This window comes from Mandrillus leucophaeus, unplaced genomic scaffold, assembly GCF_000951045.1.
Source record: "Mandrillus leucophaeus isolate KB7577 unplaced genomic scaffold, Mleu.le_1.0 Scaffold814, whole genome shotgun sequence".
NCBI lineage: Eukaryota > Metazoa > Chordata > Mammalia > Primates > Cercopithecidae > Mandrillus > Mandrillus leucophaeus.
Window position 1 is genome coordinate 549380 of NW_012108853.1, and position 13613 is coordinate 562992.

Consider the following 13613-nt stretch of genomic DNA (forward strand, 5'->3'; position numbering starts at 1 on the left):
GGCATATTTTTGTAATGTTCTATTTTAAAGACCAAACACCTCTGTTGGTTTTAATAATCACATTTATTTCTGAATTCTATAAATAACTGCAAAGTAATGGGAATAGCATTTAGCCAATATTGCAGAAACATATTATTTAAGATTTGGTAGAGAGCTTCCATTTTATAAGAACACAAACAACAACATCAAAGCCTCGCTCAAGAAAAATTTGTTGAAACTTCTTCAAAACTTGTCTCTAAAATGTCAGAAACAAGTCTAATTTACCAAGTCCTGCTGTCCAACTGGGACTTTGCACCATTTTTTCCTGTCATATTGTTCCTGGGCCACATCAACCTTCACACTCTCCCTCTGTGTTTGCCACTAGGTTTCCTCAGCTGATTTCAGTCAATAATGATTGCATTCAAGAAGCCCTGCCCGCGTTCAGCTTTCAGGAATACTTATTGATTTGAGATTCTCGTTTTTGCTTTTGCTTTAAATCCTCAGCCTTAATTTGTCTATGTTTTTATCTTCTATCTAATCTTATTTCTTGATGATTACATTTAGTCAGATAACATTGTAATTTGATAGGCTGTATTTAAGATTCACAAATGTGATTACATTTTTCTTTCTGTTTTTCTTTTACTTAATGTTAGTCAAAATTAAGTGGGGACAGGGTGCAGTGGCTCATACCTGTAATCCCAGCACTTTGGGAGGCCGAGGCGGGCAGATCACCTGAGGTCAGGAGTTCAAGAGCAGCCTGGCCAACATGGTGAAACCATCTCTAGTAAAAATACAAAAATTAGCTGAGTGTGGTAGCGCACACCTGTAATCCTAGCTACTCGGGAGGCTGAGGCACGAGAATCACTTGAACCTGGAAGGGGGAGGTTGCAGTGAGTGGAGATCACACCACTGCACTCCAGCCTGGGAGACAACGCAAGACTCTGTCCACCCCCCCACAAAAAAAATAAATAAAATGGGGATACTGGAAATGACTAAAATGTATAGAGTCCTAGATTCAATGCAAGCAATCAGGGGAACTCCTAGCAAGGGCATGAGATGACATCAAGTGAGCATGGCAGGAGGCCACAAGTGGGAAATCCAGCAAGTGGGTAAGATTCAGTATTCAGAAGCAGGAAATAGAATAAGCAATGATCAAGAAAGGAAGGCTGTCAGAGAGGTCCAGTAGCAATCACACTAAAGATATAAGAGTACCATATAGGAAATAATGATTATGAATGTTCACTGCCTACCCAATGTCTATTTCCGCTCCCTTTTTTTGCAAAAAGAAAAAAGAAAGAGAAGAAGGAAGAAAAGGAGGAGGGGAAAGAAGAAGAGAATTAGAGAAAGAAGGAAGAAAAAAGAAGAAAGGTAGGAAATAAATAAGTGTTGTTTCAATAGTGATATCCTAGGTAAATGTTTTTATTTTTCAGCCTTTCTTATAGCGAGACATGGCTGTGTGGCACTGACTGCCTGGAAAATTGCATTAAAGGCCCAAATTCTTCACTGTTCCTGCGGCTGTGTGGTTTGTCATGGAAATTTGCTGTGCTCTCCAACTCTGACTCTGAGTTCATCCATGTAATTTGTTTTGGCCAACAGAATGATCCTTGCCAATTCTAAGCCTTGACTTTCAAGAGGTTTCAAGAGGCTTTGCATATGTATATTTGCTTAATCTTGCACCTCTGCTCTGCTGGGATAGTCTCCCAGTTCCAGGAAGAGGAAAAGAAAATGATGATGCAGAGCTGACACTTGAATCAAGGTGCCTCAACCAAACCCAGCTTCATCCAGCCTACAGCACAGTTTCCAGCTAACGTGCAAATGTTTAAGGGAGCTCAGCAGAACTCAGCAGACCCACTCCCATTAGCATGGCCCTGATTAGCTGAATCCCAGATCATGATGTGTAAGTGTTTATTCTTGTATGTTACTGAAGTTTTGTAGTTGTTTGTTATGCATCAAAAACTAACTAATATACTGATAAATAAGACGCATAGAAATCCGATAGCAGAGGAAGGAGAGATATTAAGAAAAACTTTGTTCACCAAAACAAGAGTACTCCATTTACTCTTTCCCCATCTCTCTGCCTTAAATCAGACTTAGTATCTGAAGATGCAACAGTCATCTTGTGATCAAGTGTATATGTATAAAGATGCTAAAGATGTGAAGTAAAAAGATAGAAAAGCTCTGGTCTCTGATGGCATTGTGATGCAATGTACAAGTCCTGGTTTATCTAATTCTGGATTAGGTATGAGAAATGGAATATAAAACTCTGATTTGTTAAGCCACTGTATTCAAATTTCTGTTATAGATAGCAAAAAACATTCTTAACACAAGAATCAAAGCATGACTCCATTTCTGGATGGGGCATATGGTGGAAACAAATAGAAATATACCAGCAAGTGGAAACAAATAGCAAAGGATAGAACGGGAAGCAGAGGAGACCTGACACCAGACCACAGTTCCTACTGTTTTGGAATTCATTCTTTCCAGTTCGTAGTGATGGGACTGAGCCCAGAGAAAGGGAAGAGTGAAGCACAACTGTAGAATCCTACAGAAATAGGGACACAAATCATTATATTAACATTATCAGGTTTAATTTGATCAATTGGCCACACGTTTTAGGACCTTAGGCTATTTGGGGCCTCAACCTTTTTCATTTCTTCTTTTAAAAACACATCATTACTCTTTTTTTTTTCTAATACTTTTTCTTTCCCTTGTTCTTTTGATATCTGTATCCCTTTGAATTAGCATTGTTTTCATGGCATTTTTTTTATCTGTGAGTCCCATTATCCATTAAATACAACGCTTTGTGCAATGAAATATGTACTTTTACAAATAAAATGTAATTCTTTAAAGTAGCACAGAAATGGCATAGCATGTTTTCATGACAAATTGTAAAAACTGAATAATAACTTATAGTAACCAAAGAAAAGACAAATTCTTCCTAAAACCAGCTGAAATTTCACATAAAATCTTTCTGCGATTTACAGCACAAAAGAATTGTTATGAGTTTCTTAAAGCAATTTTAAGAAACCAATGTGGTATAAATGTGTGAAAATACAAGTCAAATGTGGGTAAATATTTGAGAAATGACACAATGTAAAGCCTTTCCTGTCCCTTTTGCCAACATACTTTCCTGTAACTGGCCTGCCCTCAGGCTACTGGACAAGTAGCCCCAACTTTCAAAAACTATACTAATTCTTCAACCTGCCAGATGATTTAATAATGTTCTCTCCAAACATGGTTAATGTACAAAAAGACAAAGAGTTGATATTCAGATCCTTTTGTTGTTGTTGTTATTCAAACATAATGGTTGGGATTTCATTAACACAGAAGAATTTATTGAATATGCTCTGTGTGTTCACATTTGAGCCACAGCAGGGAAGAAAAACAGCACCGTCCATGTGATTTCTTCTTGCTGCCTTGGGACATTGGGGCCTTTGAGGATAATAACACGATAAATATAGGATAACTCTAATGGGTATAGAATTGAATTTCTACACAGTTAAATGGATGTATTAATTAGGTTTCTTTGGCTGCAGGCAACAGAAAGTAATTCTTGGTAACTTGGTGGGGGAGAAAGATACTAACAATCTATGAGGATAGGTTGGGCGTGGTGCCTCAGGCCTCAGTTCAAAACCTGCCTGGCCAACATTGTGAAACCTCGTCTCTACTTAAAATACAATATTAGATGAGCACGGTGGTGTATGCCTGTAATCTCAGCTACTCAGGAGGCTGAGGCAGGAAAATCGCTCGAACCCGGGAGGTGGAGGTTGTAGTGAGCTACACTGCACTCCTGCCCGGTAGACAAACTGAGTGAGACTGCGTCTCAAAAAAAAAGAAAGAAAGAAAGAAAGTCTATAAGGAGAGTTCAAAAAATTGAACAAAAAGCTGTATAGAACAAGGTTTCAGGAAGGGCAGGAGTTCAGGAAGCTCCAGGGATCTTAGTAACAATAATTAATATGCTATTTCTTGAGAGTATAAGTACTAAGAATAAATCAGTTCCAACTGGTTGTTCAGGAAAACAGCATCCAATGCCTAGGGGAAGACTAAGGTACCACTTGCAAAGGGACTGAGGGAGTTCCCCCAAAGGAAAGTTAAGGGCTATTTTAAAAATAACAACCCAAGAATGTTGAACAAAATCAAGAATGTCACCATAATGATAAAATTACAAAGGCCCAGATAATGATAAAATTACAAAGGCCCAGATTTCCCCAGGTGCAGGTTAGGAGAATAGAATGTTACAGAGAGATCTAAGATCAAAACAGAGTTTGCATTCTTTTTTTTTTTTTTTTTTGAGTCTCGCTGTGTTGTCCAGGCTGGAGTGCAGTGGGCAATCTGGGGCTCACTGAAACCTATGGCTCTCTGGTTCAAGCAATTCTCCTTCCTCAGCCTCCCGAGTAGCTGGGATTACTGGGCATGCACCACCACGCCCAGTTAATTTTTGTATTTTTAGTAGAGATGGGGTTTCACCATGTTGGCCAAGCTGGTCTCGAACTCCTCACCTCAAATGATCCACCCACCTCGGCCTCCCAAAATGCTGTGATTACAGACGTGAGCCACTGTGCCTGATCGGGAGTTTGCATTCTATTCAAGGGATTCACCTACTTTATTCCTCCTGATATAAAGGACAGGAAGTAATATGTGTAAAAGAATTTCCAATTTCAAAATTAGCATAAATCATGTCTAGAGAGCAAAGGGATACAGTTAAGCTTCTGCAATTGTTCTTCCTTGGAAATACTAGTTTTTAAAACTTTTCTCCTTTGAGGACAGAATAGTCATGTAACTTTCACATTGGAAATGGATAGTTTTATTATATCATCTATATAAGACAATTTCTAAACCTTTATTTTTATAAGTATAAGCTAAAATGCAAATTGGGCTACATTTTATAAAAGCAAAGTTATTATTTCATTAAACTGATGGGAGATAATTAAATGCAGAGATTAGCACAATTAGAATAAATTAATAATTGTTTTAATATTCTTCTGGATCCAAATCAGTATTTCCATATAGTAACAATGGAATGCACAGTCAGTTATTAAATGCTAAGTCAATTAATCATGTTAAAGGTGCTGATTTAAATGCCAAAATAATTAACGTGACCTTTCATTTATCGAGAACTGCTGGCATTTTGAAAAGATTTAGAAAATACTGTTTTGAACATACTTCAAGACTCTTAGGAATCATTTGAACTTGTTTCTTTTAAAGATAGTCTTCTCCTCTAATGAAATATTACAAAAAGAGTTAAATGTTTTTCTGGAGGAACATTTAAGCATACCTCCAAATTGAGAGAATCGTGTTAACAGTCAAAAACTGTTTTGAAGATGGACTGTGTGTGCGTGTGTGTGTAAGTGTCTCAACTACAACATAATTTAAAATTCTGTTACATCTGGACATAAACTTCAAGGGAGGGAAGAAGTTTCACCAGAAACCTACTTTTTAGGAAATGTTTAAGAGCTAACTCATCGTAAAGGTGGCAAAAGTGAAATGAGCAGGGCCATGGCAGGCGTGATTCTAAGGCAGCCCCTGAAGACTATCTGCCCTGATTCTTGGACCTGTGAGTACAATGAGCTAACGTGTCTGGATTGTTATCTTGTTTGGTGAAGGGATTCTGTAGACATAGTTAAAGTTACTATTACCAGTTCACTTTGAGTTAATCAAATGCAAAGTTATTCGAGTGGGCCTAATCTAATCACACAAACCCTTGAGAGGCAAAAAATTTTGTTTGGCTGGTGGCAGAAAGAGAAATCAGGAAGTCAAAGCACAAAAAGAAATCTATACACTATTGCCAGCTGTGAGGATAGAGGGGACCATGGTCAAAACTTGGAGGGAGACCATGAGGAGTGACAGTGACCCCTGGTGGACAGCCAACAAGGGAATGTGGACTTCAGTCCTACAATCACAAGGATGCTAAATTCTGCCAACAATTTGAATGATCTTAGAAGCAGATTCTTCCTCAAAACTTGCAGATATGAGCCCAGCCTGGCTTATCTTTGTTTTGGCCTTGTGAGACCTATGCAGAGATCCTGGTCCAGGATGCCTAGATATATAGAACTGTGAAATAATAAATGAGCATTGTTTTAAGTTGCTAAATTTGTCGTAATTTGTTATGCAACAATTGAAACTTGTACTTGGGCATAAAATGAAAGTGTTCTTTATTAAGGAGGATGGCATGAGACTGTCATTTCAGTTTGTCTCCCAGTGCAATGAGTCTCTGGATTCCTGTTTGAGTACCATGGAGAAGAGGAGGATATTTGGGGCTAAATAGCTGCTGACACCATTACATGGTATAGATAGGACAAACATAAGCCAAAAAACTGAACTGCTTTGCATACAATGTGCCATAAAATCATCCATGAAAAAAGTTGAAAGAGGGATGAAACAGGATTCCCAAATTTTTGATAATCGTTTAATGTATGTTTAAAGTGTCTGTATGATAACATATGATGTGTTTTCCATATAATGTAATATACTTATATAAAGAATGTAAATTTAAACATCAAAAAAATTGTGACTATGATAGAAACACATCAAATATATAAAAATTCATGAGTTCATAATAAAACTCCAAAATCCTATGCCTAACAATTTTTAGAGGACACCATTTTTTTTGGACACCTCTTTATATAAGTATATTGTTTTTGTTAGGACACCATTTTTTTTTTCCAGAAAACTGTGAAATCAGTGAAATAATTAGCATTGATTTTTTCTGTAACAACTATTCAAGGGGACCAAAAAGTTGATAAGGGATGAGTTCTCCTTTGTAGAATAATATCTGTTAGAAAAGAAACACTTTTGTGCCCCTAATAATTAATATTATAGTATTCATTAATGGCTGCTAATATTACTGATAAGGATCTTTATGATGACTGGATAGGCAGAGAATACCTGAATCCACCAGTGGATCCTAAGATCAAGAAGACAGAAAGAACTGTCTTTGTATTACAAACCTAGCCCCACTTATGTATTAATCCTGCAAAAATAAATTGGATCAGAATCCAATTAAGCAGCTAGATCAAAATGTTCATTTATAGAAATTTCAAGTGATACAAAAGCATGTTAAATAATACCAGAAAGATGCAATCAATATAATTCACAGTATGGGAAAGTCTACAGTACAAAAGTATTGTTTATGCAATAAACAAATAGTATTTTAAAAACAAGTGACGACTGCAATAGAATAAAGGAATTTAAGAGGTAAACCAACCAAATGCAATGTGTTGACTTATTTGAACAAATCAACTGATATATATACTCAAATTGTTCATGAACTAGGTGTTAAATACTATAAAAGAATTATCATTAATTATTTTAAGAGTGATAATTGTTAAATTTAAAAGAAAAGTCCTTATCTATTAGAAATATTTAAGTAATTACCAATAAAATGATTTGTCTGAATTTACTTTAAGAAAACTCCAACCAAAATATATATATATACATACACACACACACACATTTATATAGTGCATTTATGGGAATAGATAAGTAGATAAATCATGTATTGAAATACATAAAGTGAATAATGATAGTTCTTGAGGTTGAATAGTGTGTACATGGGTTTTCCTGTCCAAAGACACATACGCGCACACACACACACACACACACACATACATACACTCACACAGCTCTAATATTTCACCTAGAGTGTAGCCCCAAAATGCCAAGAAAGAGGATAGATTGAAAAGTTTCAAAAATTTTAAAAGTTTCAAAGGGACCAAAGAAAATGGAAGGGAAAAATATTCAAGATTTTATTTTCATTTCAGAACAAAAAAGAGGTAAGAATATTTAAAGTTCTCATTAGAAAAAATGAACAAAATCCTTTCTGTGGATCCATCATAGCGAAATTTCATGACATCAGAAAAATCTGAAGATCCTACAAAGAGGAAAAAAGACCCATTAAGGAGCAATAATTGGGGTAACATAGAACTTCTCATAGGTAAGAATGAATGCAAACTAATGGAGAAATATCTTCAATAGTTTAAAAGAGAAATAATTTTTGTTAGAATTTCAAATCATGAAAAAGCAAAATAAAGACATTTTCAGATACTAAAACGTAATTTTCAAAAACTCTGTAAGAGTAGCTAGAGAATTTAAGGAAAAAAAGAATTACAAAAACCATGAGAACTAATAACAATAATAATGTATAACTAAAATTCTAGATAATCTTAATATGGGCAGGAAGGAGAAGAAGAAAAAAATTGCACTTGGGCCCAATGGATAAGATTAACCCAACGTAATTTGTAAAATTATGTTTCAACATGAGTTAAAGTTTTCATATTTAAAATATTACTGCTAAAAAGAAAAGAACATATGTTACCAAGTGTTGGTGAAGATGTGGAACAATCAGAATTCTCATACACTGCTGGTGAGATTTCAGATTGGTACCATCACTTTGGGAAGGTGACCATGTCTACCAGTATTGGATATACACATACCATATGACCCAATATTTTTATTTGTACAAATATACCCAACATAAGCTAGTACTAATACATATCAAAAGACTTATACTAGAATATTCATGGCTGCATTATTTGTAATTGCCAAAAACTGAAAATTACCTGAAGCCCATCAACAGTAGAATCCATAAATAAATTACGGCATAGTGATACAACAAAGTATTATATAATAATGACAATGAATAAACTACAACTCTGTGTAACAATACAGATGAATCTCACCAACATAATGTAAGCAAGAAAAAATGAGCAAACAAAAATAAATACCACGTGATTCCATGTACATAACATTCAAGAACAGGGAGAAACTAATCTCTTATGCTAGAAGCCAGGATAATGGTTATCTTGGGGAAAGGAGTTAGAACTGGAAGAGGGCCAAAGGAGGCCTCCAGGATGCTACTAATATTCTGTTTTTTGTTTTGGGTGTGAAAAATCATCAAACTATATGTTTATGATTTCTTGCCTTGAAATCAAGAAAAATGGCAAATATTAAGGGAACTCCTGAAAATTAAAACTTACAAAACATGTAGAACTTCCATATGGATAGGGGTGAAAATAGAATGATTGGCCAACTCAATAAGAAGTAGAAAAGAAAACACCAGGGAATGGAAAGGATGGTAAATTGAGCACAAAAAAAAAGAAATGACAAATTAAGTCCAAACTTACCAGTAATTCCCCCCAAAAGTGAATGGTTTAAATTTACCTCATAAAAGACAGAAATTCTCAGATACCATACTGTTTATGTGATAAGACTCATTTAAACAAAATAACACAAAAGATTGAAGATTCCAAGTGGGAAAAAACCAACAAGGAAATATCAGTTAAAAAAAAAAAAAAAAAAAAAACTGATGTACTAGTATTTTTAGTAGCAAAAAAAAAGTAGATTTCAAGATATTGAAAAGGACGGAAAGGAGTATTTCAAATTTATGAAGGGAATAATTCACCAAGAAGGAACAACAGTCAAGTAGAGCTTCAGTATACATAAATAGAGAAATTGACAAATACAAAATCATGTGAGGAAACTTCCTATGGGAACTCTCAAACAGAAAATATACAAACAGAAAAAAAAGACAGGGGCTTGCTCTGTTGCCCAGGCTGGAGTACAGTGAGACAATCATAGCTCACTGCAGCCGTAAACTCCTGGGATCAAGCAATCCTCCCACCTAAGCCTCCCGAGTAGCTGCAACTATAGGCATGCACCACCATGCCCAGCTAAATTTTTTTTATTTTTATTTTTGTAGAGATGAGGTCTTACTATGCTGTCCAGGCTGGTGTCAAACTCCTGGCCTCAAGCAATCCTCCCATCTCAGCTTCCCAAAGTGCTGGGATTACAGGCATAAGCCACTGTGCCTGGCTAAAAATATACATTTTATTCAAATATGAGTGGAACATTTACAAAATATAATTATATACCACATAATTTTATTTTAAATCATTAAAAAATAAAATTTAGAACTCTTTATTGAAGATAAACCAAATCACCATATAATTATGTGTCTCTCAGTCATGAGTGAATAATTCATTACCATAATAAGTAGATGTTTTTTCTGTCATAACTACAATCTTGTTTATTAAAGAGTAAAATTATATAAGACAATGATAACTCTCTAATTATTGCTAAAAGCTGTCTGTGTGAAAAATTATGTGAATGAAAAGAGATATGACCTAGGTCTCACAAATTTTCTGAACAAGTAGCCTTGTGAGAGAATCTTGGACTACATTGGTTTGCATGTCAATCTTAGAAATCTCTAAATTCAATAACTTTTGACATATAAACTCTGGGGCAGAAGACAGAAATTTCAGTATTATATTTTGAAAGCTATTTAGGCATAATGGATGCTAATGTTAGCTAATTCAGACACATAACTACTCAGGCAGCATATTTGTGCAACTCACAGCTCCACCACCAATATTGACCCTACTTCCTTTGTGCGTGTGTGTATTGAGTACAATAAAGGCTCTTGTAACTGGTAACAATATAAGTAACAGTATTTGGAGCAGCATGCCTTGGGGCTAATTCCATACTGATAGAACACCATAGTTCTCTTCCTTTGCCAAGAAGCATTGCCTAACATTAAACAGAACTTGAGTCTAAGTTTGGGCTCCTTATTTTTTGAGGCAAGAGGAAGAATCTTGTAAAAAAAATTTCCCCTAAAAAAAAGATAGTTGCTCAGTTGTAAATGGAGTCCTTATATATTAAAATAAAAAAAGTATTCATTTTCACTGAACATGTTTTTGATTGTCAAGAAAATCTAGAACTGTACGTTCTGAAACCAATTCATACATTTCCTACAAGGCATTCATCTTTGATCCAGATTGCATTTTTTTCTCCCAAGAATATAATACATTCAATTCACAACAACTTCACAAAAAAATTGTAATAGGCAATTTGATATTAATCATTGAATTTCTTCCTCCTAATCATACAAACTTTATTAGCGAGAGAGAGAGAGAGAGAGGAGAAAAAGAGAGAGGAGAGAAAGAGAGAGAGAGAGACTTTGTGTACATAGGTAGTAGTGTACTGGTTAATGTTTAACATCTGGCCTCTCCCTGGAGGGGGGAAAAAAAAAGGTGCTGGTTTGTAACATTTGCTGGTTTCCATGGTGTAAATACTCCTTCTATGACTGATTTCAAGCTGCCAACATGATTCCTAAAAATCTAACAATCAGCTGTTATAAGCCAGTGCAGGCCAGTTTCAGCACACCAGTGAGGGAAAATGCTTTTAAACCATCAAAATTGAATTGATGAAAGTGTCTGCATTTTGCTATTCTGATTATGCAGTTTAGGGTATGTAATTTATGATAAATGTAATCTTTTATATTCAGTTATGTTTTTACCTAGGTAAAATATTTGGCAACATAAATATCAGCCTTTTATATCATCAGATCTCAGAGAGAGAAGATTGAATATAATTACACGTGCACAAATCAACAATATAAAAATTAATAACTGCAGAATAAAAGCTATAAAAATATCCCTTTCAGCCAGAACCACCATCTTCCAGTAATTCGCCAAAATGATGAACACAAAGGGAAACAGGAGAGTCACCTGATAATTGTTCTCTCGGCCTTTTAGAAAATATAGAATTGTTCCTTTGGCCACATACATGGTAATCTATAAGAAAGGGGATATTGTAGATATCAAAGGAATGGATACTGTTCAAAAAGGGATACCCCACAAGTGCTACCATGGCAAACCTGGAAGAGTCTACAGTGTTACCCAGCATGCTGTTGGCATTGTTCTAAACAAACAAGGGCAGGATTCTTGCCAAGAGAATTAATGTGCATGTTGTACACATTAAGCACTCTAAGACCTGAAATAGCTTCCTGAAACGCGTGAAGGAAAATGATCAGAAAGAAAGGAAGCCAAAGACAAAGGTACTTGGTGTCAGTCAGCCCCACCCAGAGAAGCACACTTTGGAGAAAAATGGAGAGGAGCCTGAGCTCCTGGAACCTATTCCCTATGAATTCATGCCACAATAGGTATATAAAGATAAAAGACCTCTGGACTATAAAAAAATATATATTTAAAACATATATATATAATGTATGTAAGTACACACACATAAAAGGCACTTTTTAAATTATTTATTTATTTATTTATTATACCTTAAGTTCTGGGATACATGTGCAGAACATGCAGGTTTGTTACATAGGTATACACATGCCGTGGTGGTTTGCTGCACCCATTAACCTGTTATTTGCATTAGGTATTTCTCCAAATGCTATCCTTCCCCTAGCCACCCCCCACCCCCAAACAGGCCCAGTGTGTGATGTTCCCCTCCCTGTGTCCATGTTTTCTCATTGTTCAGCTCCCGCTTTTGAGTGAGAACACGTAGTGTCTGATTTTCTGTTCTTGTTTGCTGAGAATGATGATTTCCAGCTTCATCCATGTCCCTGCAAGGGACATGAATACATCCTTTTTTATGACTGCATAGTATTCCATGGTGTATATGTGCCACATTTTCTTTATCCAGTCTATCATTAATGGGCATTTGAGTTGGTTCCAAGTCTTTGCTATTGTGAACAGTGCTGCAATAAACATATGTGTGCGTGTGTCTTTATAACAGAATGATTTATAATCCTTTGGGTATATACCCAGTAATGGGATTGCTGGGTCAAATGGTATTTCTGATTCTAGATCCTAGAGGAATCGCCACACTGTCTTCCACAATGGTTGAACTAGTTTACACTCCCACCAACAGTGTAAAAGCGTGCATAAAGGGCACTTTTCAAAGTAGAGCCTAAAGACAGTAAGTAGTTTTCTGTTGTTTCTTTCTTTTCTTTCTTTTCTTTTCTTTCTTTCTTTCTTTCTTCCTTCCTTTCTTTCTTTCTTTCTTTTTCTTTCTTTTCTTTCTTTCTCTCTCTCTCTCTTTCTCTTTCTTTCTTTTTCTTTCATGTGAGTAGATAATAACCATTACTTTCATGCTCTGTTCAACCCTGAGAAGAGCTTTTCAAGCTGTATTCCAGAAATGCAACATTAAAGTCATGCTGAGAGCTTTTCCTTTTAAAACAGGTAACAACTTATTATATAGATGTGGGGAGATATCATTTAGCTACACTCCTGGCCTGAGTCACTCTGACAAGTTTTGTATGATTTTCAAATAGGAGAAATGATCTTACTGACACTTTCTTCCAACCTAGAATGGTGTAATTAGGAAACTGGAAGATATGAAACCTCATTTTTCCTCTTACTTATTGTACCATGTATCTGCTATTGACATTTTTGAAAAAAGACATCATTTTCCACATGTTGGGAAATTTTGTTATATTCAGTTTTATAAGTTATGCAGCTTAATTATCCCTTATCCAAAATGCTTGGAACCACAAGTGTTTCAGATTTCAATTTGATTCAGATTTTGGAATATTTGCATTCTACATTTTACCCTGGTTAAATATCCCAAATCCAAAAATCCAAAATCTGAAATGCTCCAATGAGCATTTCCTTTGAACGTCATATCAGCACTCAAAAGAGTTGAATTTTAGAAACATTTCAGATTTCGAATTTTCAGATTTGAGATGCTCAGCCTGTACCAAACAAAACACATACACATAAAATGTTAGAAATTTTTCTATTCATATTAACTTTCTAAAAACTGCATTTTAAAATAGAATCTTAAGAATAAAAGGAATTCAGATGCTGCCTCAAACATTAAATGACACTGTCTGTTCAACTGAC